This window comes from Macaca fascicularis, chromosome 7 (genome assembly GCF_037993035.2).
Source record: "Macaca fascicularis isolate 582-1 chromosome 7, T2T-MFA8v1.1".
Lineage (NCBI taxonomy): Eukaryota > Metazoa > Chordata > Mammalia > Primates > Cercopithecidae > Macaca > Macaca fascicularis.
In genome coordinates, this window is record NC_088381.1 from 129,416,195 (window position 1) to 129,442,134 (window position 25,940).

Consider the following 25,940-nt stretch of genomic DNA (forward strand, 5'->3'; position numbering starts at 1 on the left):
CAAAAATTCTACCAGAACCCCCACTGATTGCTTTATGAGATATTTATTTTCATCCAGTCCAAATTTTTCTTCTTTTTCCTTAAAAGCTAATAAATGTGGGGGAATAGTGGTTAGAAAGAGATTATGGCGGACGGGCGCGGTGGCTCACGCCTGTGATCCCAGCACTTTGGGAGGCCGAGGCACGCAGATCACGAGGTCAGGAGATCACCACCATCCTGGCTAACACAGTGAAACCCCGTGTCTACTAAAAGTACAAAAAAATTAGCTGGGCGTGGTGGTGGGCGCCTGTAGTCCCAGCTACTCAGGAGGCTGAGGCAGGAGAATGGCGTGAACCCGGGAGGCGGAGCTTGCAGTGAGCAGAGATCGCGCCACTGCACTCCAGCCTGGGCGACAGAGCGGGACTCTGCCTCAAAAAAAAGAGAGAAGAGAAGAGAAGGGGAGGGGAGGGGAGAAGAAAAAGGAGAAAAGAAAAAAAAGAGGTTATGGCCCTGATGTCTGGTAGATCAGGGATTCTCGACTTGATCCACTCAGTCTGGAAAGATTTTCTATAGGAAGTGGTGACAAGAGGGCTTTGGTCACGTTAAATAGGAACCAGGACTGGAACCCTCATAGCCTGGCCATCTTCCCAAAGAGTACAGGCAGAAGATAGAAAATTGCAAGTAACTCCTGAGCCTCTATACTAGCCAGTAATGAAATGTGTACTTCTAGGATGGGTCCTATGTTCTGTCTTCCGAAGTAATCTTGATTAAAATAGACCAACATAAATGAAGAGATGGACAATTCATTAAAAACCTAAACTCCTATCTTCTAAAAGTGGCATAATTTGCTTAGTCTTCTGGCTGTCAATAAGCTGTGAGTGCCATTGACCCAAATGTTGCTGTGTCTTTGCCAGGTAACAAAGGACCAAGACTAAATTTGGTGGGCCAGGGAGAGTGGCATCCCATAGGAGGCCCCCAAAGGGAATCTGCTGCAAAATGGGTAAGGTCCTCAAACAATCCCCCTGGCCTACCCCACTCTGCCCACCATTGTCTGCTGGGAAAGTGGGGACATCACACATCTAGAATCCATGTTCACTTCTTCCATCTCCAGCAATTATTCCCTACCATGCAACCCTCCTAAGGCCCCCAGTCTAAAACTCTCCAAACTCAAAAGGTTTGTCCAACAGAGAGATCTTGTGAACACATTGGGACTAGTAGGTTTTTCTGAACCTATCCTTAAAGCTCTTCTCGAGACCACGTGTTGATACTCTGTCTCTTTTCTCATCTCTCTGTTTCTCCCTCCACCCTCTCTCTTCCTCTTTGGTGATCCCACAATGTTTGTCCCTATGTCTGCTCTCATCCTCCATCACAGAGTCTTTCTACATAATGCTGAGCGCCTGGAAACAATCTCTCAGTAATGTGTTGTCACTTTAGCACTCTCATGAAGTCAAGAGGCAGATTTCTCAGGAAACATTTAAAAGGAGATTGAGTGTCTCTGTTTTGAATTATGGCACATGGAGAGAAAAGTCAAAACAGAGTATTATAATAGGCTTAGAGAAATCCCAGGACTGAAGCTCCTTAAATATGCTTTTGTGACCTAGTTGGAATGTGGCACAAGTTGTCTTTTTGGTTCATTTGTTTAAAACAATTGTGTGACATCACTGTTTAGTCCTTGGCCTATGTTTATCCCCAAGGCAATTGCTAATGAATGGTGCTGGCAACTGTAAGACGCTGTTTTGTATACAACAGGTATCATGGTCAACTGTGCTAATTTGCAGAACATCCCGTTTTCTCAGACTACAGATTTTGTTTTATCTAATCAGTGAGACAGAGAACCTTCAGAAGGGAAATTATGACTGGTAAATCAGCATCCTTTTAAAGGTCAGAACTATTTAGATTTTAAAATAAAATCTTTTAGCACTAACTACACCTTACAGGTTTTTAAACTTCTAATTTTGAAGTAATTTCAAACTTATGAAAAAATTACAAAAATAGTATAAGAAAAACTCCTGTATACCCTTCACCCAGATTCACCATTTCTGGGATAACTTTTACCACATTCATTTTGCTTCTCTCTGGATATGATCACCATCATCATCACCATCATCATCATCATCATCATCATCATCTGATCCATTTCAGAGTAAGTTTCAAAATATTTATCCCTAAATTTTTTGTGTATATTTTCTAAGAACAAGACATTCTGTTACTATAAAATATAATTACCAAAATCAGGAAATGTAATATAATACTATTATCTAATCTACAGATCTTGTTCAAATTTTGTTAGTTACCTCAAAAATACTCTTAACAGCATTTTTTGTTTTGTTTTCTGGACCAGATCTTGCAGGTTGTGATATGAGGAACTTTCATTGTCATTTACTTCTAAATATTTTATCATTTCTTTTGTGAATTCCTCTTTAATCCATGTTTTAGAAGGTTTTTTTTTTACTAGTTTCCAAACATGTTGTAATTATTATTTTTAACTTCTTTTCATTGTTGATTTCAAATTTCATTGCACTGTAGTCAAAAAACAATGGTCTCTATGACAGTTCTTTCACTCTTGTGGAGACTTCTTTTGTGATTTTAATAGGAGGTAAGAGGTAAAAATGTATTTGAATCTACTGTTGGGTATAAGGAATTTTTTTTTATATACATCTGGTAGATTTGTTGTGTTTAAACCTTTTCAGTTCTTGCTAAACTTTCATTTTAGTTGATCTCAGTAATCTACACTACGATTGGAGGTTTGGCGATTTCTCCTAATTCTCTCAGCTTTGACTTTGTGGTTTTCAGAGTTATGCTATTAGCTGCAGACAAGTTCATGAATATTACGTCTTGGTGGATTGTTGCTTCTATTATTATGTAGAGGCTTTTGCCTTAAATTATATTTAGCCTGATATGAATATTGATATACCAGATTCTTCTTTATTATTATTTGCATGAAACCCCTTTTTTATTTTTATTTTTTTACATTCAGATTTTCTCTTTGGTTTTGTTTTCATTGTGTGTCTTATAAGAAGCACATATACCTGGACTTTTTAAAAAAACAAATCGATACTATTTTTAGAAGATCAATATAATCTCCTTATATTTATTTTATTTGAACTTATGCCTTCTTATTTTGGGTTTTCTCCTTACCATAATTTTTTCTTGCTTTGTAAATTTCTCCTTTTCTGCCTTCCACTGAATTAATAAAGTTCCATATGTAGTATTTTAATAAATATAAATTTGTTGATTTCAGTGATTCCCCCCCCCACCTTTTTTTTTTAATGAGATGGTGTCTTGTTCTGTCACCCAGGCTGGAGTGCAATGGCGCGATCTTGGCTTACTGCAACCTCCGCCTCCCAGTTCAAGCGATTCTCCTGCCTCAGCCTCCTGAGTAGCTGGGATTACAGGTGCCCACTACCATGCATGGCTAATTTTTGTATTTTTAAGTGGAAACAGGGTTTCTCCATGTTGGTCAGGCTGGTCTCAAACTCCTGACCTCAGATGAGCCACCTGCCTCAGTCTCGCAGAGTGCTGGGATTACAGGCGTGAGCCACCGCACCCGGCCAATTCCCCTTAATTTTTAAAACATGTACACTTAATCGTAAACTTTTCTACCAAAGGCCAGAGTTATTCAGTTTCTGTCCTGTTTAATATCACATATGCCTCAGAGATTGAACGTGATGCTCCTTTCCCCCAATCTTATTGCTGTACAGAGCTTTAATTTTACCATCTTTTAAATACAAAAAAAGTTATTAAACATGTGGTCGATATGTATGTCCTTATGGTCAGTAATTAATTAAACTAATCTGAGTAATTTAATGTTAATTAGCAAGTTAAATGTTACCACTTTCTACATGCATCATTATTTCTTATATATAGTTCATGCCTTAGACTCACTTTTCTTCCTAATAAATAACATCCTATAATAGTTCTTTTAGTAGAGTTTCCAACTCTGTTACTTGTGATCAGAAATCTGTTGTCAGTGCAATTATGACTTCCTTATAAACAACGTCATTCTCTCTGGAGATTTCTCAGCGCTTTCATGTTGATGCCTTGCAATCTGACTTCAGTGTGTATGGTAGGTGTGGGTTTTCTTTATTTATTCAACTTAAGTCCCCAGAGTGCTCCTTTAGCCCAAGGACATCTCTCACTTTTCAATCATGGAAGTCTCTACTACTTGTCTCTTCAAATACTGTTCTTCCTTATTTTCCTCTTCAGAAATCCTATTCAACATTTATTGTAGCTATTCAAATTATGTTCCTTATCTTGTTTCGTATTTTTCAATCTCCCTCTGTCTTTGGCTATGTAAGGATAATTCCTCAGTACTCTTTTCCAATTCATTAATTCCCTGTGTAATTGCTATGAGTCTAGAGTTTGTTCTATGGAACTTCTAAATAACTATAATTTTGATTTCAAAGATTTCAAATTGTATATTTTCATATTTATACAGTATTATTTCATTTCAGCCTATTTGTGTTTCATATCTTCCTCTTTAAAAAAAAAAAAAAAAAAAAAAGGAGGCCTGGAGCTTGGAGAGAGGTCTGAGTTGAAGATTTAAATTGGAAGTAGGAATTGGATAATATTTAAAACCATGAGCATAGATAAGATCACCAAAAGAGTGCATATGGATAAAGAACTGAGAACTGGATCCATGTGTCCTCCAACATTAAGAGTTTGTAATGAAAAGGAAAAAGCATTAAAAAGGAAACTGAGAAAAGGGGTTTGTGAGGTAGCAGGGAAACCAGGAAAGCATTATGTATCCCCATGCAGAAAAGAAGAAAATCTGAGAGGATCAACTATCAAATTCTGCTTAGTAAAATGAGGGCGGAGAACTGATTTTCGGTTTTAGCAGTCAGGTCGGGGAGAATGCCTAGTTGGAGTGGTAATACTTGACAATGATTTTTAAGCCTTCTTTTCATGAGCTGGCAAAGTGGGGATGTCATCCATTCCCACAACCTTTGGCTTCAAGTGGTAATTGGCGTTCATACTCTGCCTCAGGTGGAACTCTTTCATTCCCTTTACAGAGACTAAACTCCCACTGATTCCTTCCTGTTTTTATCTTGGAACACGGGAGATTTCTGGTTTGTAGAGGTGTTTATCCATACTATTTTTTTTCCTATTTTCTCTCTTATTGCCGTGAGTTTAGAGCACCAAAGCATAAATTTGAGAAGCCTGTGAATTGACTAGAAGTTTCTTACATTCTTCAAGTATCTGAACATTTCGGATGGTGTGTTAGTTAACTATTGCTGCAGAACAAACAACCCTATAACTTAGTGGCTTAAACCAGCAGCTATTTATTTAGCTCATGATTCTGCAAATCAGCAACTTGGGGTGGATCAGCTGCACATTCTTCTGGTATCCTGGGCGCTTTCATGCATCCATTGTCAACTACAGTCCAGCTAAGGACCACTGCTTCTGAGGATTAACTGGCTGTTGGCTGAGGCCACAGGGGTTACAGGGTTGACTTGGTTGTGTGGTCCTTTACTATCTAGCAGGCTAGCTTAAGCTTGTTTACATGGTAGGTAGTGGGCAGATTTCTGAGAGAGATAACAGAAAAATCACAAGGCCTCTTATGGCCTAGGCTTTGGAATGGCACAACATCACTCCTGCTTCGATGTATGATCAAAGCTGATATCATGGTGAGCCCACATTCAAGGGGTGGAGAATTATCTTTGATGAGACAAGCTAGAAAACCACATTGCAAAGGGGCATGGATGCAAGGAAGAGAATGATTTTTGGACATTTTTGCAAACAATGTATGAAATGGACTTAAATTGTTATGGGATAAATTTAAATTAGATTGAAGGAGAAAAGATGTCAACTCTAGAGCACGTTTGTAATTTTTGAGCATTGTGTATACCAGGGGTAGTTTTTAAGACCAGGCCCAGCTGGAGCAGAGATGCTGCATCCGATTCAGGACCAGTTCAGTGCTGTCCGCCATTATCAAGGAATGTACTAGGAGCCACGGGAGATCACAGAGGAATTCCTTTCTGCCTTTCAAGGAGATAGTATTTGAACAGGGAGTTCAGGGCAAGCCTCCAGTTCTACAATGAGGCAAAATACTAAGTGCTATGAGATAACTGGTTAAGGGAAATTCTTTGGAAGGAGATAGACTTCAAGTGTAGGCCGAGAGGAAGAAACCATGGAAGATTACAGACTCCAAAGAGTCAAAGATGACAGACAACGGTTGCACTTTGGCCAGCATCCTTCCTTACTTGTTGGAGAGGCCAAAAGGCTGAGCAATGCATCAATCCTCAGGAGACAAAAAGGAAAAGAACCAAGTTCTCCCAACTAATTTTTTTGTCCTTAGTTAAACCAGAAGGAATTTATGGCTTTTAACTGAAAGAACACTTGTATCAACAAGAATTCTGGCCACTTCAGCAAAGATAGGTCCTTGTGGTAGTTTTGGCAGATTTTTAGAGTGTTACCAATATACCCGCTTCATACCACGGCGGTCCAGCTGTTGACGTTCTTGGTGCCAGGCCAAAGGAGGCCAGAAAGAGAGCCCAAAGACTGGTGCTTGGAGGGTATGTTGACCTGTGGGTCTTTGGTCCTAACTCTAGTGATAACAAAAGTTTCTTTTTGTTTTGTAGAATATGTAAAACTGAAGGCTGCTGCTCAAAATGTCCTATGGCTACATTTCCATTTGTCTAAACCACCCAGTGATTTTTTACTATCAAAACCACCCAGTGATTTAATACTATCAAAACTTGCCTAAGATTTCCACTTCTAAAAGTTATTGGCTGCATTCTGGCTAATTCTTAGATTGAAGACAGGGACTAGGCCCTGAAAACCACAGCCCCCAAGGGAGCCAGGTCTGTTCAAGGCATTGCTTCCAAGTCAGAGACTCTTCACCAAGCCTTTTTTCTCCTTGGAGACTAATGGAGCAGCATTAATCTGGCACAGATCAGCATTCCCATGATGCTCAACATCTCTTTCCAAGAGTGAAGAGAGATGATGCAGAGATTAGTCAATCATCCCAATATAAAAATTAGTGGACATATTGGCAAATAGGAAATGTGGTGTTTTTTTTTTTTTTTTGAGACACAGTCTCACTCGGTCACCCAGGGTGGAGTGCAATGGCATGATCATGGCTCACTGCAGCCTCAACCTCCTGGGCTCAGGTGATCCTCCCACCTCAGTTTCCCAAGTAGCTGGGACTACAGGTGTGTGCCACCACACCCAGTTAATTTTTTGCATTTTTAATAGAGACAGGTCTCACTATGTTCCTCAGGCTGGTCTCGAACTCCTAGGTTCGACTGATCCTCCCACCTCCGCCTTCCAAAGTTCTGGGATTAGAGGCATGAGTCACCACACCCAGCCAGGAAATATTTAATAATTGTGTTGTTCATGCATCTATCCCAGAAATGAATTCAATCAAACACTGCATTATGAGCATGAATTTGTGTTATATGATTCTATTCTAGACTTGGGAAACAGCAAAGAGATGGAAACAAAAATATTTGAGTGCTACTCTTTGCTCAAAACTATGCTTTACTTTTGCTCATTCACCATGTCTAATCAATTCCCCTGTCCTTTCATTACTAGTTCTTTAATATTTCTGGGATTCAATCTTTCTCCCCATCCCCACTGCCTTAATTCACCACCTCCATCATCTTTCAGTAGATTTATTATAATAGCTCTCAGTTATGGGCTGAATTATATCCCCTCAACAACCTCTCCACACCTTAGAATATGACTGTTTTGGGAGACAGGGCCTTTAAGGCAAAATGAGGTCATATGACTGGGCCCTAATCTGATATGACTGATGTCCTTTTTTGTTATTGCTGAGACAGAGTCTCGCTCTGTCGCCAGGCTGGAGTGCAGTGGCACAATCTCGGCTCACTGCAACCTCCACCTCCTGGATTCTCTTGCCTCAGCCTCCCGAGTAGCTGAGACTACAGGCATGTGCCACCACATCCAGCTAATTTTTGTATTTTTAGTGAAGACGGGGTTTCACCATGTTGGCCAGGATGGTCTCAGTCTCTTGACCTCGTGATCCGCCCGCCTCAGCCTCCCAAAGTGCTAGGATTACAGGCATGAGCCACCGCAATGTCCTTATAAGAAGAAAGTAGGACACAGATGCACACAGAGGGAAGACCATGTGAAGACAGGGAGGAACCGGCCATCTGCAAACCTAGGAAGGAGTCCTCAGAATGAAACCACCCCTTGTGACAAACGTTGATCTCAGAAGTCCAGACTCCAGGATTGTGAGACAATCCATTTCTGTTGTTCAAGCTCCAGTCTGTGGCACTTAGTCATGGCAGCCCTCTTAAAATAACACACCTTCTGCCTGGGCTCTGTGCTTGTTCCTTTCAAGTTGGTACTTCTGAAGGTGGAATTATCTACCTCAATCATTAGTCTGATCTTGTCACTTGCCTGTTTAAAACCCTTCAATAGCACCCCCTCCTCTCCCAGTAGTGTTTTCGGCAGTAAGTTTACTGGAACATTAGTTATGTAAGATGCCCCCCATTATGTAAGTTTGGGAACTCCACAAGTCTCCAACTTGAGGGGTCACTGAACATTTGCATATTTGCATATCAAACACTCTGAGAAGTTTTGCACTCAAAAATCTCAGTTAACTTTGTTTCACCCAATGTTTGCCAAACTCAAATTTTTTTTCTTGGTATAATATACATTATATCTACTTTAGCATGTGTTCCGTACTACAAACTAGGAAATGCTGCCCTATGCAGTTAAATCCACATGTCTGACTTGTCATGAGAAACGAGGGTCGCCAGATTTAGCAAACAAGAATACAGGATCCCCAGTTAAATTTGAATTTCAGATAAGTCTAAAAAGTTATTTGTTGTTTATCTGAAATTCAGTTCAACTGGGTGTCCTGTTTTTTATCTGGCAACCCTGTACAGGACCCTTTGTGACTTCTATTGAACAGACGGAACCAAAATGAATTTGATAAGAATTGTTTCCCCCAGTTAACACAATAGAAAAAGATAAAGTCAAGATTGATTCTTGGCTTTCAATTGGATTCTTTCAATTTACCACCAACCCTTGTTCACTTAAAGCAGTGGCTCCCCATCCTGACTACCCGTTAGAATTGTCTGAGGAGCATTTTAAAATGTCCATACCCCATCCCTAACCGATTAACTTAGAATTTGGGGGTTACTGAATGGGGAGTTAGAAAGGCAGGGCAGGGAGAGTGAGGAGAGGCAAGTGCATAGCACGCAAATTTAAGGAGGCAGCCACTCTCAGGAGCCAACCCCGCACTTGCGCAGCCTAGAGAGTGAGAACCTCCTTAAATCTTGTGCCCTATACACCTGCTGGCCTCACCCTAGTAAGGCCCTATTTAAAGACGTAGGTAAGCCAGCACACCTGTAGTCCCTACTATGCGGAAGATGGGATTGCTTGAGTCCAGGAATCTGAATCCAGCCTAGACAACGTAAGGAGACCCATCTCTAAAAGAAAAAAAAAAATAAGTTAAAGAAAAAGATGTAGGTAGGTACAGGGTTGTGCAGAAGAGCTTGCGGGACATTTCTGAGCAGTCCTGGGTCCCAGCTCTGTGTTTCATTGCTTTAGAAGGAAAATCGACCTTTCCCAGCAATGAACATCAGCTCCAGCTCATAAGCATGAGTCAGGGCAGGCTTCACCAGGCCAGGTTTTCCTGAAATGTAAACTTACAGCAGGCTCTGGTTTCCTCTAGAAGACCACTCCTAAAAAGCTTTAAATGCTTGGGTTCCTTGTTCTTTTTCAGTTCAGGCTGGTGATTGAGGAGCTTCTAATCATTGGCATCCTATAGATTCTGTTTCACATTCAAGTATGATTTTAAATTACTACAAGATGTAATGAAAGTATAGGTTTCACTCTTCTCTCCAAGGTTTTAAAGACTCTCACCCCTTCTCTCCTTCCTCCCTCTCTGCCTTCTGCCCTTGCCTTGCTGGCAATTTTCTGCCCTATCACTGGCAGCCTGGTCAGGAAGGCACCTCATTAATCCACCCACTGGGAGAGTGTGCCCAGAACAGCCAAGGCCAACCTTGCTTGGGAGGCCAACTCTCTGAACAGTCGCTTCCTTTACTGGCCTCTAAGTTCCATGATGTCATCAGCATTCTGCCCCTGGCTGGCGGCCAGATCCTTAACTACTGATTCCCAGATCTCTCCACGTTTGAAAATTCTAGGAAAAGAAACTGTACTTTTCCAGTGCTAAAAAAGGATGGGAATGGTTGGTGGAAGCACCCAGCACAGCTAAAATTAACTTCTTTCTTTCGTGATAATTGAATGATTTTCAATGATGTTCTTCCTGTAACAGGATTCAAAAAGTTTTCCTCAGGGGGAAATTTGGAAGAGAAAAATAAAGGGAAAGGGTCCTCTCAGACAGGGTTTGTAGCAGTTTCCTTGCAATATAAAGCTCGTGAAATTATATGGGTGTATCTCACTTAGCTTAATAGACATGTTCCTGTAAAGTTTCATATAAATGGAATGTTTAAAAAATTAAATCACTGTAAGTGCACAAGGAAAGATGGCTAAATAAAGGAAGTCTGGCTCACTTTATAAAGTGAATTATCTTTATGTAATGTACATCATCCTCCCCCCACACACATTGATTATATATATATATAAATTTTGAATTTTTCAGAGGCTAGATTCTCATAAGGTAGGGGCGCCTCTTATGATGACAACTGGTCTGAGGTCACAGTTGTTCTCATACTCAGAAGCTGAACTTTTTATAACGTTCTCTGGGGAGTATGTAGCTGCCAGGGTTCTGTGGGGGATTTTAAGCTCTCACACTGACCCAGAATCCTCCTGGCTTATCCCTGGAGTGTTGTGGGCTCTGGAGCACCCAGGGAAATTGTCAATGACCGGACAGTGGAAGAAGCAATTGTAGACAAGCAGAGGCTAACAGTTGCCAAGTGCAACATGAAAAGCAGTGTGGTGTAGCAGTTAGAAGCATGACCTCTGTGGCCAGAAGACTACGGCCCTGCCTCTGTCCTCTAGCTGGGTGATTCTCTGAGCCTCAGTATCCTCATCTGTAGAATGGGGATGGTTATAGTAGTACCTACCTCAGGTACTACTACCTCAGGTCCTACTACTAGGACTAAATGAAGAAGAAGACTGGCACATAGGAAGAGCTCAAAAGATTGCTAGCTACTTCTGACTTGCCTGGACGTGCTCTATTAGAGTAGGAAGGAAGCTATAACAAGAAAAGAAAACCAAAGATGCTACTGTCTACTCAGTGCTGCTCCATGCCAGATACATGCTGAAATCATTCATTCAATCCTCACATCACACACACAGTCACTAATAGTATCCCCAATTCCCAGAGAAGAAAACTGCAGTTCAGAGAGGGTAAGCAATTACTGTAGTACCACACAGCAGATAAGGCACGAAGCAGATTACTTGAGGCCAGTCCTATGTGCTCTTTTCACTCTGTCTCGGGCCTGAGAAGACCTGAGCCTGAAAGTGACTTTTCAAAGATGAAGTCCTCAGACCTGGAGGGTATTTAGATTTGGGAGTAAAATTGTTCAGGAAGTGACATAAAGAAACAAGGAGAGAGAAATTTATTCAACAAAGACTGATTGAGAGTCTAGAGTGTGCAGGTACTCCAGGTAGCAAAGGGAAATGGGGGTGACAGTCATACAAAATTACAAGGAACCCCAGCCAGTTGTTAGGATTTAGGTATGAAAACTATGCTATTGAATTCTTAAGCAAAAAAAAAAAAAAAAAAATGACTAACTTTGAGGAAGACTTCAAAAGAGAGGTGACATCTGAAGGCTTTACAAGTATTATCTTATTTAATTCCTTAGTATTTGGTGATATGTCCACCCCCACTGGACTTTGAGGCCAAGAGTGGGGCCTTCTTTCCCTTTGTTACCTGGAGTACCTGAAGACCCTAGACTCCAAATCAGTCTTTGTTGAATAATTTCTCTCTCCTCCTTTCTTTATGTCACTACTTGAGCCATTTTACTTCCAAATCTAAATATCCTCCAGGTCTGAGGCCTCCATCTTTGAAAAGTCACCTTTTCACCTATCACCCTGGGGCAGGAACTGCTGGTTGCCCACCCAGTATTTAAAAGCCACTTTTTTACTTTACATGGCGAGGCAGTGTGGCTGGCTTAAAGTCTCTATTTTCCAGCCTCCCTGGCAGGCAGCTATGGCCCATAAGATGGAAGCAGAGATCATTGGGTCAGACTTCCAGAAAAGCTTCTTAAAAGGGGTATATATGTTTACTTGGTGTTTCTAGCTCTTTCCTCTTCTTTCTGGTTCTTGCCTGAAATGAAGACAAGATGGCTAAGGCTCTAGCACCAACTTGTGACCTTGAGAAAGGCAAAGGGAGTCTGGTCCCTGGTGACCGTGACTTGCTGTAGCAACCTTGGACTGCTGAGCTCCAGACTTGCTTGTTTAAATGAAAGAAACATAAACTATCTTACTTAAGCCTGTGTTATTTTTGGCAATTGTTATTAGCATCTGACCCAATCCCTAACTGGCATAAGCCCCTGAGGCCATTAGGCAGAGGTACTGGGTTCTCATTACCCTACACTGTTGGGGCAAGCCTGTGGCTCCAGGGCACCAGAAGAGCCTACAGTGTTTCCTTTAAATTGCAATTCCTTTTGTGTCAACTATTTAGGCCCTGGCATCAAGCACGCAGCCTGGTACTCAGTAGCACTCAATAATGTATGTTGAAAGAATACAATGAAAAACTGCCGCTCAACCATTTCCCCAAGGAGCTGTTTTTCTGAGGGGTTCAGAATGATCCCTTCTCAAATTTCCACAGGACAGCATCAATACGAAGCTTGTGGGAAATCCAAAGTGCTTTGAGATATTTAAAAAGTAAAGAATAAATTGGAAATGATAAAAATTTAAACAGAGAAGGTATACATAAAGCCTCATTTAAGTAGTATGTTTTAAATGGTGAAGCAAAATTATGTATTTTTTGTAGATTCAAAAAATATAATTAAATGAGATGAAAGAGCTGCTATCCCAAATCTGTTTTTAAAAAATTATTTTTGAATGATTGTAAAATAACAAATATAACTTTGTAAAAGAATTGAAATTATTTAGAAAGGTTAGATATTGAAAGCCCTTTCATAACTCCTGCTATGGAACAGTTTGGTAAATATCCTTTTAACTCTTTCTGTACATAAAAATACTCATATTTATATACTTATACTCATATTTAATACTCATATTAAATATGAGCTCATGATGTGTATATTATTTTGTAACCTTTGCTTTTTTCACTTAACATCCTATCTTGTGCATTTCCCCACATCTGTGCATTTAGATTAACCTGGTTTTCTGTAAGGTAGCAGAGCTTCCTTTATCCCAATACCCCCCTTTAATACAAATTTGTTTGGATGTAATTTTAACCTTGCTCTCTAAAGAGTCATCAGTGTTTACCTGAGGAGGTTGATGAGAAAGACATCAGAGATTAACTCTACCCCTCACTAAACTGAGCTGGGCCCTGTGGTAGTCAGACAGGTTGGCAGATGTCTAGATTGAGAAGTAAAAATATCCCAGGATCAAGGTTTTGTGGATAGAAAGCCATGAAGCTCAGAGTTAGGAACAACTTGGGCCCATCAAGATAATGGACGTGCTTCTAGAATCCCTGAAAATTCCTGCCAGCTGCAGGCATTGATCACCTGAGAAGCAGGATCATTCCCCAGTCCTGTAGGAGACGGTCTCTTGACTGACCTTCTCATAGGGCACTGAGCCTCCGGAGTGCTGAGCACTGGCTAGTCAGCTTCTGGGTACTGGGGAGGAAGTGGTCAAAAACCCAGGGGGAAAAAAAAAACCTCTGCCCTGGGGAAGTTGAGGCTTTAGGTATGGAGCTGAATTATGTGAACCCCACTCCCACCACAGCCAAACCCCGTAAATCACCCCGGTCAGCTACCATCACTGGAGCTCCCTTTGTAAATGTTGAGAGCAGCTGCTATCAGCTTGGGCAGCCAACTGGGCTCAGCCAAGAAGCCTTTGGGGAAGATGTGAGTTAATCATTAAGCAGGGCTTTAAAAGCAGGAGGCCAGAGGCCAGACCCCCGCTGGTGCAGATGCACAGACCTGTGACAGAGGTGCAGCTGTGGGGTGGCGTGGAGGAGGGAGGCGGTGGGGGAATCAACAAGATTAGCTCAGGCAGGGAGAAGAGTCTGAGGGGGAATGTCAGAAGCACAGGAAATGGGGCAGGGAAAACAGTGGAAGCGGGAGGGGCTTTTGCACTGTGTTGAGGAGATTGACTTGGATAGGTTAGCAGTGTGGAGCAGCTGTGGCTTGGGCAGAGGCACCTCTGAGGCCAGCCAGGCAGGCCACATCTGCCCCTGCTGGGCCCCTTCCTGCCATGCACCTGTAAGGAAGCAGCTCCACCAGGAACCCCACCAGCCTCTGTCTTGTGCCAGTTGGGTAATGTGCACCCAGATGCATCCAGTATTATAGTTTCATTGGCAAAGCAGTTCAGGCTTTTCTAGCTGACCTGTTGGCCCAACTAGAATTTCTCCCTCACAGATAGCAAAAACGTTGGGCCTGCCTTCCAGTCCACTTTGCCAATGTCCTCCCGCTACAGAACTGAAGTCAGACGATGTTGGGTTTATGGACTTGTTGCAATGAGGGATAACACACAGATAGCATGGGTAGCCATGAGGCAGCTCAGTAAGAGGATGTGATCAAGGACTTCTTGGGGGATTTGGGCTTGGGTTAGGTGATACTGGGGAGGATTCAGGGAAGGGAGAGATTGCTCTGGATTTTGGATGTTATCAGGAAGCAGAGGTAATTCTAGGACTGGGTATCTTAGGACTGGGATTTTTAATAATTCTTACCTAGAAGGTAGAAGGAATGGGATGAGGCTAAAGGTATAATTAATAAAGAAGCAGAAGTGGCTCATATTAGCCAGGAAAGGAGCATCTTTGGTCATTCTTGTGGTTTGGACAATGTTCTTATTTTTGTCTGGGTCTAGACAGATTATAGGGTCATCTTGTTTTCTTTTGCTCCATTACAGTCACAGAGTGGCTGTATCTGATGTTGCTGTTCTATGGAAATTATGTTCAACAAGAGCACACCATGGCCCAGATGTGAGTGCCAGGCTTATGTCTAAAGGCAGCCAGGAATCCTGCAGAGAAAAAGATTCTGATGGTTCTCGGCATTCATGTTATCTAAGCAGAAACTCCTCTTGCAGGGCTAGAGACGATGCTGGAAGAAAGGTGCTCCTGTTGGAAGGCTGCCTCAGGTCTATTCATCCATTCAACAAATACTTTTTGAATGGGAAACATACTCAGGCACTTGGGACAGAGCTGTGACATGGATAGTTCTCATGGGTATACATTTTAGGGAGGGACACAGACAATATGAGTGAACAACACTGGGGCCTGTTGGGGGATGGGGTAGGGGGAGGGAGAGTATTAGAAAAGATAGGTAATGAATGCTGGGCTTAATACCTAGGTGATGGGTTGATAGGTGCAGCAAACCACTATGGCGCACGTTTACCTATGTAACAAACCTGCACATCCTGCACATGTACCCCAGAACTAAAAATTAAAAAATATATTAAAAAATAAAGTCACGGGTATTACCGGGCATTATAAAGAAAACAAAAGTAGTTGTCAGAGAATGACTGGGGGACACTTTGGAGAAGTGGTCAGGTACATGCTCCCTGAGGAGGTGATCAGAAGGTTCCCTGTGAGATTCTAAGGCAAGACTAGCAACAGGAAGAAGGCAGGAACATCTGCAGTGTGGTGACTGAGGGAGAGATGGGCTGAGATGAGGCTAGAGAGGTGGGCTGTGTTAGGGGGTTTGGGGTTTACTCCCCATGCCCTGGGAGGCCACTGGAAGACTTTAGCAAGAAGAACAGCAGGCCCACATCTCCCTGTGTGACAGCAGAGGCTTGCAGAGTACTGGCCTCTCAGCATCCCAAGGCCTGTCTCTGACCTGCCCCGGCTCCTCCCTCCAGGCCTGGGGTTTTGGGTTAACGGGAAGTAGTCTGATTGTCTCCTTCCCTGCTGAGGTCAGTCATTGTTCAGAGTGGTGTATTAGATCCCTATTTCTGCTGTAACAAATTACCACAACTTAGTAGCTTAAAACAACACAAATATACTATCTTCCCTGCTGAGGTCAGTCATTGTTCAGAGTGGTGTATTAGATCCCTATTTCTGTTGTAACAAATTACCACAACTTAGTAGCTTAAAGCAACACAAATGTACTATCTTATAGTTCTGGAACTCAGAAATTCTAGCATCAAGACGTCTGCGAGGCCTTTGCCTTCTAGAGGTTGCAGGGAAGTACCTGTTTCCTTGCCTTTCCTAGCTTCTAGAGGCCACCTCCATCCCTTGGCTTGTGGCTCCTTCCTCCACCTTCAAAGCTGGTAGCATAGCATCTTCAAAGCTCGCCCACTCTCTCTCTGACTATGACCCCTGCTTCCATCATCATAGCTCATTCCCCAACTCTGACCCACCTGCCTCCTTCTTATAAGAACGCTTGTGATTACATTGACCCCGCCCAGATAATTCAGGATAATCTCCCTATCTCAAGGCTCTTAAATTAGCCACATCTTCAAAGTCCCTTTTGCCATGTAAGGTAACATATTCACAGGTTTTGGGGGTTAGGATTTGGACATCTTTGGGGAGCCATTCTGTCTACCACAGGTAGTCACCTGGACAGCAGAGAACCGAAATTTATCTTGAGCCATTCTACTAATGAGATGTGTCATTTAGCCACTGGAAACCTACTCACTTATCTGTAAAAATGAGATGAGTACTTGCCCCACCTACCTCAGGAAGTTATTGTATCACATGAATTAACATAGCACATTTGGAAAAAAAGAAATGCTGTAAAATATAAGGAATAATTATGATGTGTTATGGAGCCTGCCAAACATAGGTACCAAGGGCATGTTATATATTAACATAAAACACTGAAATTGAAAGAACCAGGTTTGCTCTTAAAAATACTTGCTGTGTGACCTTAGACAAGTAACTTAAAAAGTCTTTGGATTTTGTGTGTAAAATTTGGAAAATGCTATCTTCTCACAATAGTATTGTGAAGTTAAAATCAAGTAATACAGGCTGGGGTGCTGTGTGAAATGCTACACAAATGTTCTTTATTAAATATTGCATAGCCAGGTACCCAAACACTTCTTCCTAGATAGATGCTTAATGAATCCAAGTAACAGAGTGATACCTATCAGACCAATGCCAACCGTTTTGGAATCTCCACTTTATACAGTGAGTGAGAAATGAAAAGAAGATAGTAAACCAGGGTTCACTCCCATTCCCTCCCCTCTCAGCTACTGAGGGGTTACAGAGCAGCAGGAAGAGCCTGCAGCATCTAAAATGGTTGGTTAGTCAGAAAAATGCAGAGTATACCTACTGAGAATACAGAATCTTCCTGCAATAAAGAGGTTGAGATTGAGGCAGACCTTCTCCAGAAGAAGCATCTGTAGTCATATTTAAGACATTCAAATAAATTGCTCAAGAACAGCCTTGTTTATTCAGTGCCTATCATGTAACTTGAGCAGAAATGGGCAGGAAATATGTGCCTTCTGAGTGTGAGCTATAGACCTACAGACATGTTAATTATTCAGCATACCGTTTTTGAGCACCTAACAACGTGATAGACACTGTCCTGCTTCTGGGGATACAGCAGGAGATAAACACAGAAAACCTCCCTGCCCTCATAGAGCTTATTGTCTAATTGAGGAGATGAACAGAAATCAAACAATCCACAAATGAATGTAAAATTGTATTTATAACTCTTCAAAGGCACCGTGCTATGAAGCTTATCACAGGGCTTAGAACTTGGCCTCTGAGAGGTAACAATTCAGCTGAGATCTGATGGCTGAGCACGTGTATTAAGAGGGAAGGGGAGGAGGGAAGAGCTTTCCAGGCTGAGGGAACAGCGTGTGCAAAGGCAAAGAGGAAGCATGGAATATTGGAAGACCTCCGAGAAGCCCAGTGTGTCTGGATCTGGACTCAGAGTGATGGGGGCAGTGGTCAAGATATAGACTGGAGAGATGGACAGGGGAGTTCTGGCTACAGGCGTCATTATGTGGGCAGATACAGTGGCTGACAAAGTCAGGACATAAGGTTTCACTCAGCCCAAGGTTTTGTTTTGATTTTAATGCTCCTAGAAGAATCTTATCATTGCATGTTTCTAACTGGAAAAAAAAAACCCTTAAATATGTAATAATTAACTCAAATTCTCACCTGGGTAAGAAGCACATTAAGTCACCCTGTGTAGGTCAATGAAGGGTGCCCAGGTGGGTCTTAGGTGTCCATACCTGGCACTGCAAAGACTGGCTCCAAGATGGCATGCAAAGACCAGAACAGGTCATGAGGGAATCACTGACAGAAGTTCTTGCCTCACTGTTGTGCTTTTCCAAGGATTTCACATGCATGAGCACATTGGACTCCTGCAAGACATCTGTGAAATGGGAAGAATGTAGTAGTTGTGGGGAGATCGCCAATGACTTGCCCGAGCACCCACAGTGACAAAGGGAAACCTTGAACTCATATTGACTGTTTCTAGATAAAAATGGTTTTCCCCATAGACCACAACTGAGTCACCTACATTCTTTATTTCTCTCTCTCTCTCTCTGACCTCCTTAAAATAATAGAACTTAGAATGATCAAACTCAAAGGGGACTTTAAACATCACTCAACTTATTTAATTCCCTCCTTTGGAAATTGCAACAAGTTTAAATATTTTGAGAAGCAATACTATTTCCCTCAAAAAGACTCTCTTTCTTTAGTAGAAAGAGAAGTCTTTATTCTGGTCCTTTCTAGTGACTCATTTTTGGCTCTTGGAACATGTGCTGTCATGGAAAGACTCTTCCTGTAATTCACTGTGACCTTAGAAGGCAGGTCACTTTACCTCAGGTACCCTCTGTTTTCTCACTGTAAAATAAAAATGTAAAATAACTACAACCAATGATGACAAATTCATCTTACATCATAACCCAGCACACACACACACACACACAAGTGAGAGAGAGAGTATTGAAACAGAAGTTCCAAGAATCTATACTTATTCTTACTAGTACAATGTACACTATTTTCATTCTAGTCTGTTCTATTGCATTTCATTCTGTTCTTCCAAATAGCTCTTAGATATCCAGTAAATGGATTTTACTACCCACTAAAATGTAAAGTCCTCAGATTGACAAATGCTAGTCTGGATACTCTCTGAGGCACCCTCTAGTCCTGGTTCTCTGACATCCCCTGCGGCTTCCCAGAGTCTCCTGGAGGCCTCTTTCCAGCAAGGCAGGTCCCCTTCTGCAGCTGCAAGAGTGACTTGGAGACCCTCTTTATCAGTCCTTGGGCCTCACCAACTAGTGCTGTTGGTCTTAGGGCAATTCGCCCCTGCAAGTGTAAACAAAGCACTGAACTCAGCCTTCTGATCACAGTTAGCCAAAATTAGGTGGAGAAAGATCCACATTCAGAGTCCAGCTGCAGAGTTTGAGAGCTTGGCCATTCCCTGCAAGAATCCCACCCAAGACCACACACGCCTCACCCATGCACATAGACCACACATGGTAATCCACGCCTACTCACCACACATGCCACGTACAAACACATACACAGCTCCCTCAACATTCACACATACCACACAGTTATCCACGTCAATACCCTCACCCATACCATGTGTACATACATACACACAGACACTTTACACACACACACACTTATATGCATGTACGCACACACTCACCATACACTACACACATACCACAACACACACACATACACAACTCCTGAGAATCCCCACAACTCCTGTGGTATAAAGCAAGAAATCATAATTTGAAGGTGAATGAGTCAGAGGGAAATAATTTTTTTTTTTTTTTTGACTCACTCTGTCGCCCAGGCTGGAGTGCAGTGGTGTGATCTCGGCTCACTGCAACTTCCACCTCCCAGGTTCAAGTGATTCTCCTGCCTCAGCCTCCCGAGTAGCTGGGATTACAGGCACCCCTCCACCATGCCCAGCTAATTTTTGTATTTTTAGTAGAGACAGGGTTTCACCACGTTAGACAGGCTGGTCTCAAACTCCTGACCTCAGGTGATCCACTCTCCTCAGCCTCCCAAAGTGCTGGGATTATGGGCGTGAGCCACCATGCCCAGCCAGAGGGAAATAATTTGCAGTTAATCCTTACTATCTCTTCACTGTTCACTCACTAGCACAGAGTTGGAAAGAGGATTTTCAACAGTTGGAACAATTTGCATAAAACTACACTGGCAATACACTGAAGCACTTTGCTTTAAAAATTGTGCTGTTAAAAACAGTCAAATGTATATTGCTACTCTAGTATTTCAATGATGGCTTTTTTCAAATTAATCAAAATTTCATTTTATGAGTACTATTTTTCATATTATCTTTTTCATTTGTCTGCTGATTTGTAATAGCATAAGACTGTATGTTTATGCTTATACCTTTATAAACACACACATTTGCTTCATGTTTTGAAACAGGTTTTAATGTGTGCTATAAATGTGTGCTCTTGAAAAGTACTGTACATATCATTTTACTGAAGCTTTAAAGTTTATGAATTCTGAATGTTTAAAACTGTAATAACAATATCAATCCAAGCATTTCAGTATTAAGTAAAGTAAATCCCCAAATCCTGGTACTATTTGACCTTGAAAAGTACTATTTCCCACGCTCCCATGATGGTCCTGAAGTTGCTTTCTGTGCCCAGAACAGTGCTTGCTATCCTAAAAAGCTCTCAGGAAATGTCTGATGAAAGAACGCGTGAAAAGAAAGAAAGAAAGGCAGAGAAGAAGGAGGGTGAAGAGAGAAGAAAAAGAGAAAAAGGTAAAGGAAGAAAAGGAGGGAATGAGATTGGAGGTGGGTGGATAAAGAGAGTGAGATAGACAGAAAGACAACCGTAGGCTGCTTCTGACTTGGGTGTCTTTTCTCTGTGGAAAATGGAGACCAAAGACCATGTCAGATCTTGTTCAAAATATTATTGCTGGAACCCACCTTGTGAAGTGGCAACTTCATGGGACAGTCACTGGAAAATTCAGCTTTCCATCTGCAGTAGAGGAAGCAAATCTTGCCGAGACATTTGACAGACACTGATGATTAGTATTAAACATTATTCCTATGGTCACTTTGCTATGGTAACTGTGTCATGGAAATATTTGCATTGCTCATTTACAATTGTTTTCTTTTCATCTCTAAGGCTCATTCATGAGTTTTGGAAGGAGGGTTATGGTTTTATTGCTTCTCCTAATGATAAAAATAATACATGCTCATTATTTTTGATTAATCAGAAAATAAAAGTAAGCATAAGCCTAAAGTAAAGTAATAATGCCTATTATTCAGAACATCCAGAGATCATAGTTATTAACATTTGGTTTTCATAAAATATATGTAAATATGATCATACTGTATATTCCATTACGTAATCTCTTGTTTCACTTAATATATTGAAGACATCTCTGTCCATCTTTTTAAATTATTTCATAGCTTTCTGTTCCTGTTTGACAAATCTTTAGGTTTGCCAATGTTTTATTATGATAAATGATGTGCTAACGAACATTCTTGTACAGGCATTTTTATGCATTTATCCTGCTATTTCCTTAGGATAAGTTATTAGAGTCGAACATTTAAATGTGAGTATATACATTTAAAAATACTATTTAAATTTGCTAAATTGCCCTCCAGAAAGCGTGACTCAATTTACATTCCCTTTAAAGTGTATGAAAGTACCTATTATCTCATGCCTTCGTCAGCACTAGTTATTATCATTCTTTTAAACCTTTTTCAGTTTTATAGGTTAAAAGGCATTTTCATTTTTATTTTTATTGGCATTTTCTTTATACTAGTGAGGTGAAATAGCTTTCATGTTGGCCATTTGCATTTCTCCTTTTTTGTGTAACTCGTCTGACCATGTTTTAACTGTATCTTACCTTTTCATTGATTTCCAAGAGTTCTTCACAATTCAAAAATGTTAACCTTTTGCTGTCATATGTTGTGAATTCTTTTTTCAGTTTTTCATAACTTATGGTATGTAGTTTAGACACATAGAAGTTTTAAGTGGCCAGTATTCAATGATTTCCTTAATATTTCTTACTACTAAATCATGCTTAGAAAGGAATTCCTAATTCCAAAATGATATAATTTTTTTATCTGTACTTTTTTTATCATCTTTTGTTTTCTACATTTATATTTTTAAACCATTTGGAATTTATTTGATGTGTGGAGTGAGGTAGGGAATCTAGCTTTTTCTTAACTTGTCAACAAGTTGTCCCAATAACCTTTGGACTGGATAGTCCACATAGTCTTTCTAATGATTTGAAATGCCTTCTTTGCCATACTCTAAATTTTTACAGATCCTTGAGCTCTTCTGTCACTTGTCTTTTTACTGTAGCCTTATATGTCAGTCTTTTAGAACTATGTATTATTTTGACTATGCAGATTGAAAGTTCTCATTCCAAAGACTCCTCAAGTTTTTAGAATAATGACTGCCACTTTCAATAGAAAGAGCAATGTCATTTTATTTACTTTGGAGATGTGCTAGAGAAGGGAATTCTCCCACCCCCACCCACCAAGTCCTAGAGTTTCAGATGTGGATAGACCTACACATTTTCTATTTTAATCTCCTAATTTCACAGATGAGTTCCAAAAGTGTAAATTGACTTGTTCAATGTTAACATAGCTAGCAGAGCTGAGACTAAGCCAAGACTAGACCAAAACTATTTAGTAGAGAACTGAGACTAGAACAAAGGTATATACCCCTAAAACCATGCTGGAGGAAGATGGTCACAGTGAGAGTTTGTCAAAGATGGCAAACACAGGATTAGTAAAAGGATGGTCCTCTCTGTTCTAGATCTCCAGCATCTGACTTCTTTAAGGGAAAATGAGCAGTTTCTGGAGCACCAGTTTGAGAGGGAAGTTAAAGGTACAGGAGCCCTTTGATGTTAACTGACTGAGTCCTCAGAAAACTCACAAAAAGGAAAGAGCACAGACACACTAAATAGCACACAAGTGCACATGTGCTTCAGTAGTAGTAGCTTACCCAGCATTGAGCTTTCAAAAAAAAGTTTCAGGCGTTTCTCAGTAGTGTCACTGTCACCCTGGTTGGCTATGTTAAGGTCATTTAGGTCGGACATCAGCAAGCACAGACAGCTGAGAGGCAGGAAATGTGTAGCTCTGTGAGCAAAGCAAAGGAGAAAAGCTTTTTATAGCCAAGGCATGGGAGGAAGCACTGATAATCGGAGAAGGGTTGTGTGTTTTCTTTTCTTTATTGGGAAAACTCTCCAATTACGTTCTTTAAAAGCTAACCAGGCTCTCTCTTATCTTTCCCACCTCGTGGAAAGTCATTCGCTAGCAAACAACCTTCCATCTGAGGGCACCGACGTTTTAAAAATATGTTTAGTTTCCTAAAGATATTTTATAGTTTAATTCATTTTTATTAGAAAATATCGTCACATGGTTTAAAATTCAGATGTACAAAAGGATATATGATAAGGAAACTTCCTTCCATGCAGTCCTCAGTGACCAAGTTCCCCATCCTGGGGAAAACCAAGTTCTACATTCTTATTAACCCATCCAGAGTTATTTAGACATATTAAAATATATAAGTACATACAGATATTCTTTTGTGAAAATTTTTACAGAAGGGGTAGCATACTACACACACTGTTCTGCATCTTGATATTTTTACTTAATATCTGAAGAATGTTCTGTATCCGTACATAAAGAACTACCTTATTCTTTGTTATGACTGCACTACACTCTATTGCATGAATAAAGCATACCTTATTTATCCAGTTCCCCTATAGATGGACATTCATGTTGTTCCAAATTTTGCTATTACAAATAATGCTACAATTAATGTATTATTTTATATATCAGCAAATTTACATCAAAAATAAAGTCCTAGAATGGGAAATGCTGGATACAAGGATATGAACATTTGCAATTTTGTCAGAAATTGCTACATTTCCCCTCTTAGAGATTGTACCAATTTAAAACCCTCTCAGTAATGTGGAAAGTACGAATTTCCTCACACCTTTGCTGATCCAGTGTGTTGCCAACCTTTTTTTGTAAACCTTTGTTACCTTAATGTGTTAGGTAAATAATAGTATCTCAGTGTAGTTTTAATTTGTATTTCTTGTATTACGAGTGAGATTCAGAATCTATTCATATATTTGAAGGTAATTTGTATTTCTGTAAAGTGTTTGAACTCTTAGTCTTTCTTATTGAGCATGTTATTGGTCTTTTCCTTATTGCTTCATAAGGGCTCCATAGACAAGAGGAAAATTAGTGATTTATCTGTGACTTCAGTTGCACATATTTTCTCAAGTTTGTTTTTTATCTTGTAACTTTACTATTAGCATTTTTAAAATTCTTATTTATTTATTCATTTATTTATTTATTTATTTATTTGTGCTTGTAATCCCAGCACTTTGGAAGGCCAAGGCAGAAGGATCTCTTGAGCCCAGGAGTTTAAGGTCAGCCTGGGCAACATAGTTAGATTTCATCTCTACAAAAAAAAAAAAAGCCAGGTGTGGTGGCGTGCACCTGTAGTCCTAGCTACTCAGGAGGCTGAGGTAAGAGGATTGCTCGAGCCCAGGAATTCTCAAGGTTACAGTGAGCTATGATCACACCATTGCACTCCAGCCTGGGTGACCGAACCAGAACCTGTCTTAAAAAATAAATTTATTATTATGGCTTCTGTGTTTTCAGTCAGGACTTTCTCAGTCTAAGATTATAAAAAATATCTATCCTATGGCTTCCTTTTTACTCATTTAGGGTTTTGTTTTGTTTTGAAACAGAGTCTCGCTCTGTCATCCAGGCTGGAGTGCAATGGTGCAATCTTGGCTCACTGCAGCCTCCACCTCCCTGGTCAAGCAATTCTCGTCCCTCAGCCTCCCGAGTAGCTGGGACTACAGGCAGGCACCACCATGCCCAACTAATTTTTGTGGTTTTAGTAGAGATGGGGTTTTGCCATGTTGGCCAGGCTGGTCTCAAACTCCTGACCTCAGGTGATCCACCCGCCTTGGCCTCCCCAAGTGCTGGGATTACAGGTGTGCGCCACCGCACCCAGCCAGGTTTATTTTTTACTTTTATGTATTTAATCTGTCTGAAATTTATTCTGATTTAAAGTTTAAAGTTTTAGGTTTGGATACAATTTTATTTTTTTCCAGATGGCTTACCAGTTATTTCCAAAACTATTTATTAAATAATCTTTATTTTCCCTACTAATTTGAAATACTATCTATATAATGTCTACATATTAAGGTACTTGCATATTATAATTTATAATGAAACTTTTTCACCTTGTAACATCTATTTCCAAGAATCTTTACACATATTCATTTTTCCTTTTTTTTTTTTTTTTGAGATGGAGTCTTGCTCTGTTGCCCAGGCTGGAGTGCAATGGCACAATCTCAGCTCACTGCAACCTCTGCCTCCTGGGTTCAAGCAATTATCTGCCTCAGCCTCCCAAGTAGCTAGGATTACAGGCACACACCACCATGCCTGGCTAATTTTTGTATTTTTAGTAGACACAGGGTTTTACCATCTTGGCCAGGCTAGTCTTAAAGTCCTGACCTCATGATCCACCCACCTCAGCCTTCCAAAGTGCTGGGATTGCAGGCTGAGCCACCGCACCCGGCCTCTTTACACATCTCATAATGATTATATATAAGTCTCTTACATTCCCTGGAAAATCATATTTTCATAATTTTCTTCCCTCTCGTTTGCTTGTAAAGTGTTATCTCCTGCAGGCCAGTGCCTCCTCTAAACCTCTCTCCCATTCTTAGCATCAGCATTTCTGCTTTCTCAGAGATTACCCCTACTTGTAGAATCACCTGTGCCTCTTCTTTCTCTTTAGGAAGAGATTGCAAATTGCTTCCGTCCAGATGGGCAAATATAAATGGCTATCAGTGTGAGATTAGAGTTTCCAGGCTCTTAGCAGAGGAGCCAGGATTATCCACACAGGGAGACTGCTAAAGCCCAGCGACTGGAGATTTACAAGGAAGGATGTGTAGAAGAAGAGTGATGGACACTGAGTCTCAAGTTACACCAATAACAA

General features: G+C 40.8%; 2 long non-coding RNA genes across 2 annotated transcripts in view; one reads left to right on the forward strand and one right to left on the reverse strand.

Annotated features, from left to right (window-relative positions):
- Positions 1–25,940, reverse strand: part of LOC135971993 (uncharacterized) — a 92,740-nt gene that overhangs the window by 15,096 nt on the left and 51,704 nt on the right. The gene's annotated exons all lie outside the window — the stretch shown is intronic.
- The window catches only part of LOC141407289 (uncharacterized), a 49,217-nt gene continuing 23,993 nt past the window's right edge, over positions 717–25,940 (forward strand). The window contains exon 1 of the long non-coding RNA XR_012415849.1: positions 717–978. This is a non-coding gene — a long non-coding RNA (uncharacterized lncRNA). The remainder of the gene's footprint in view (positions 979–25,940) is intronic.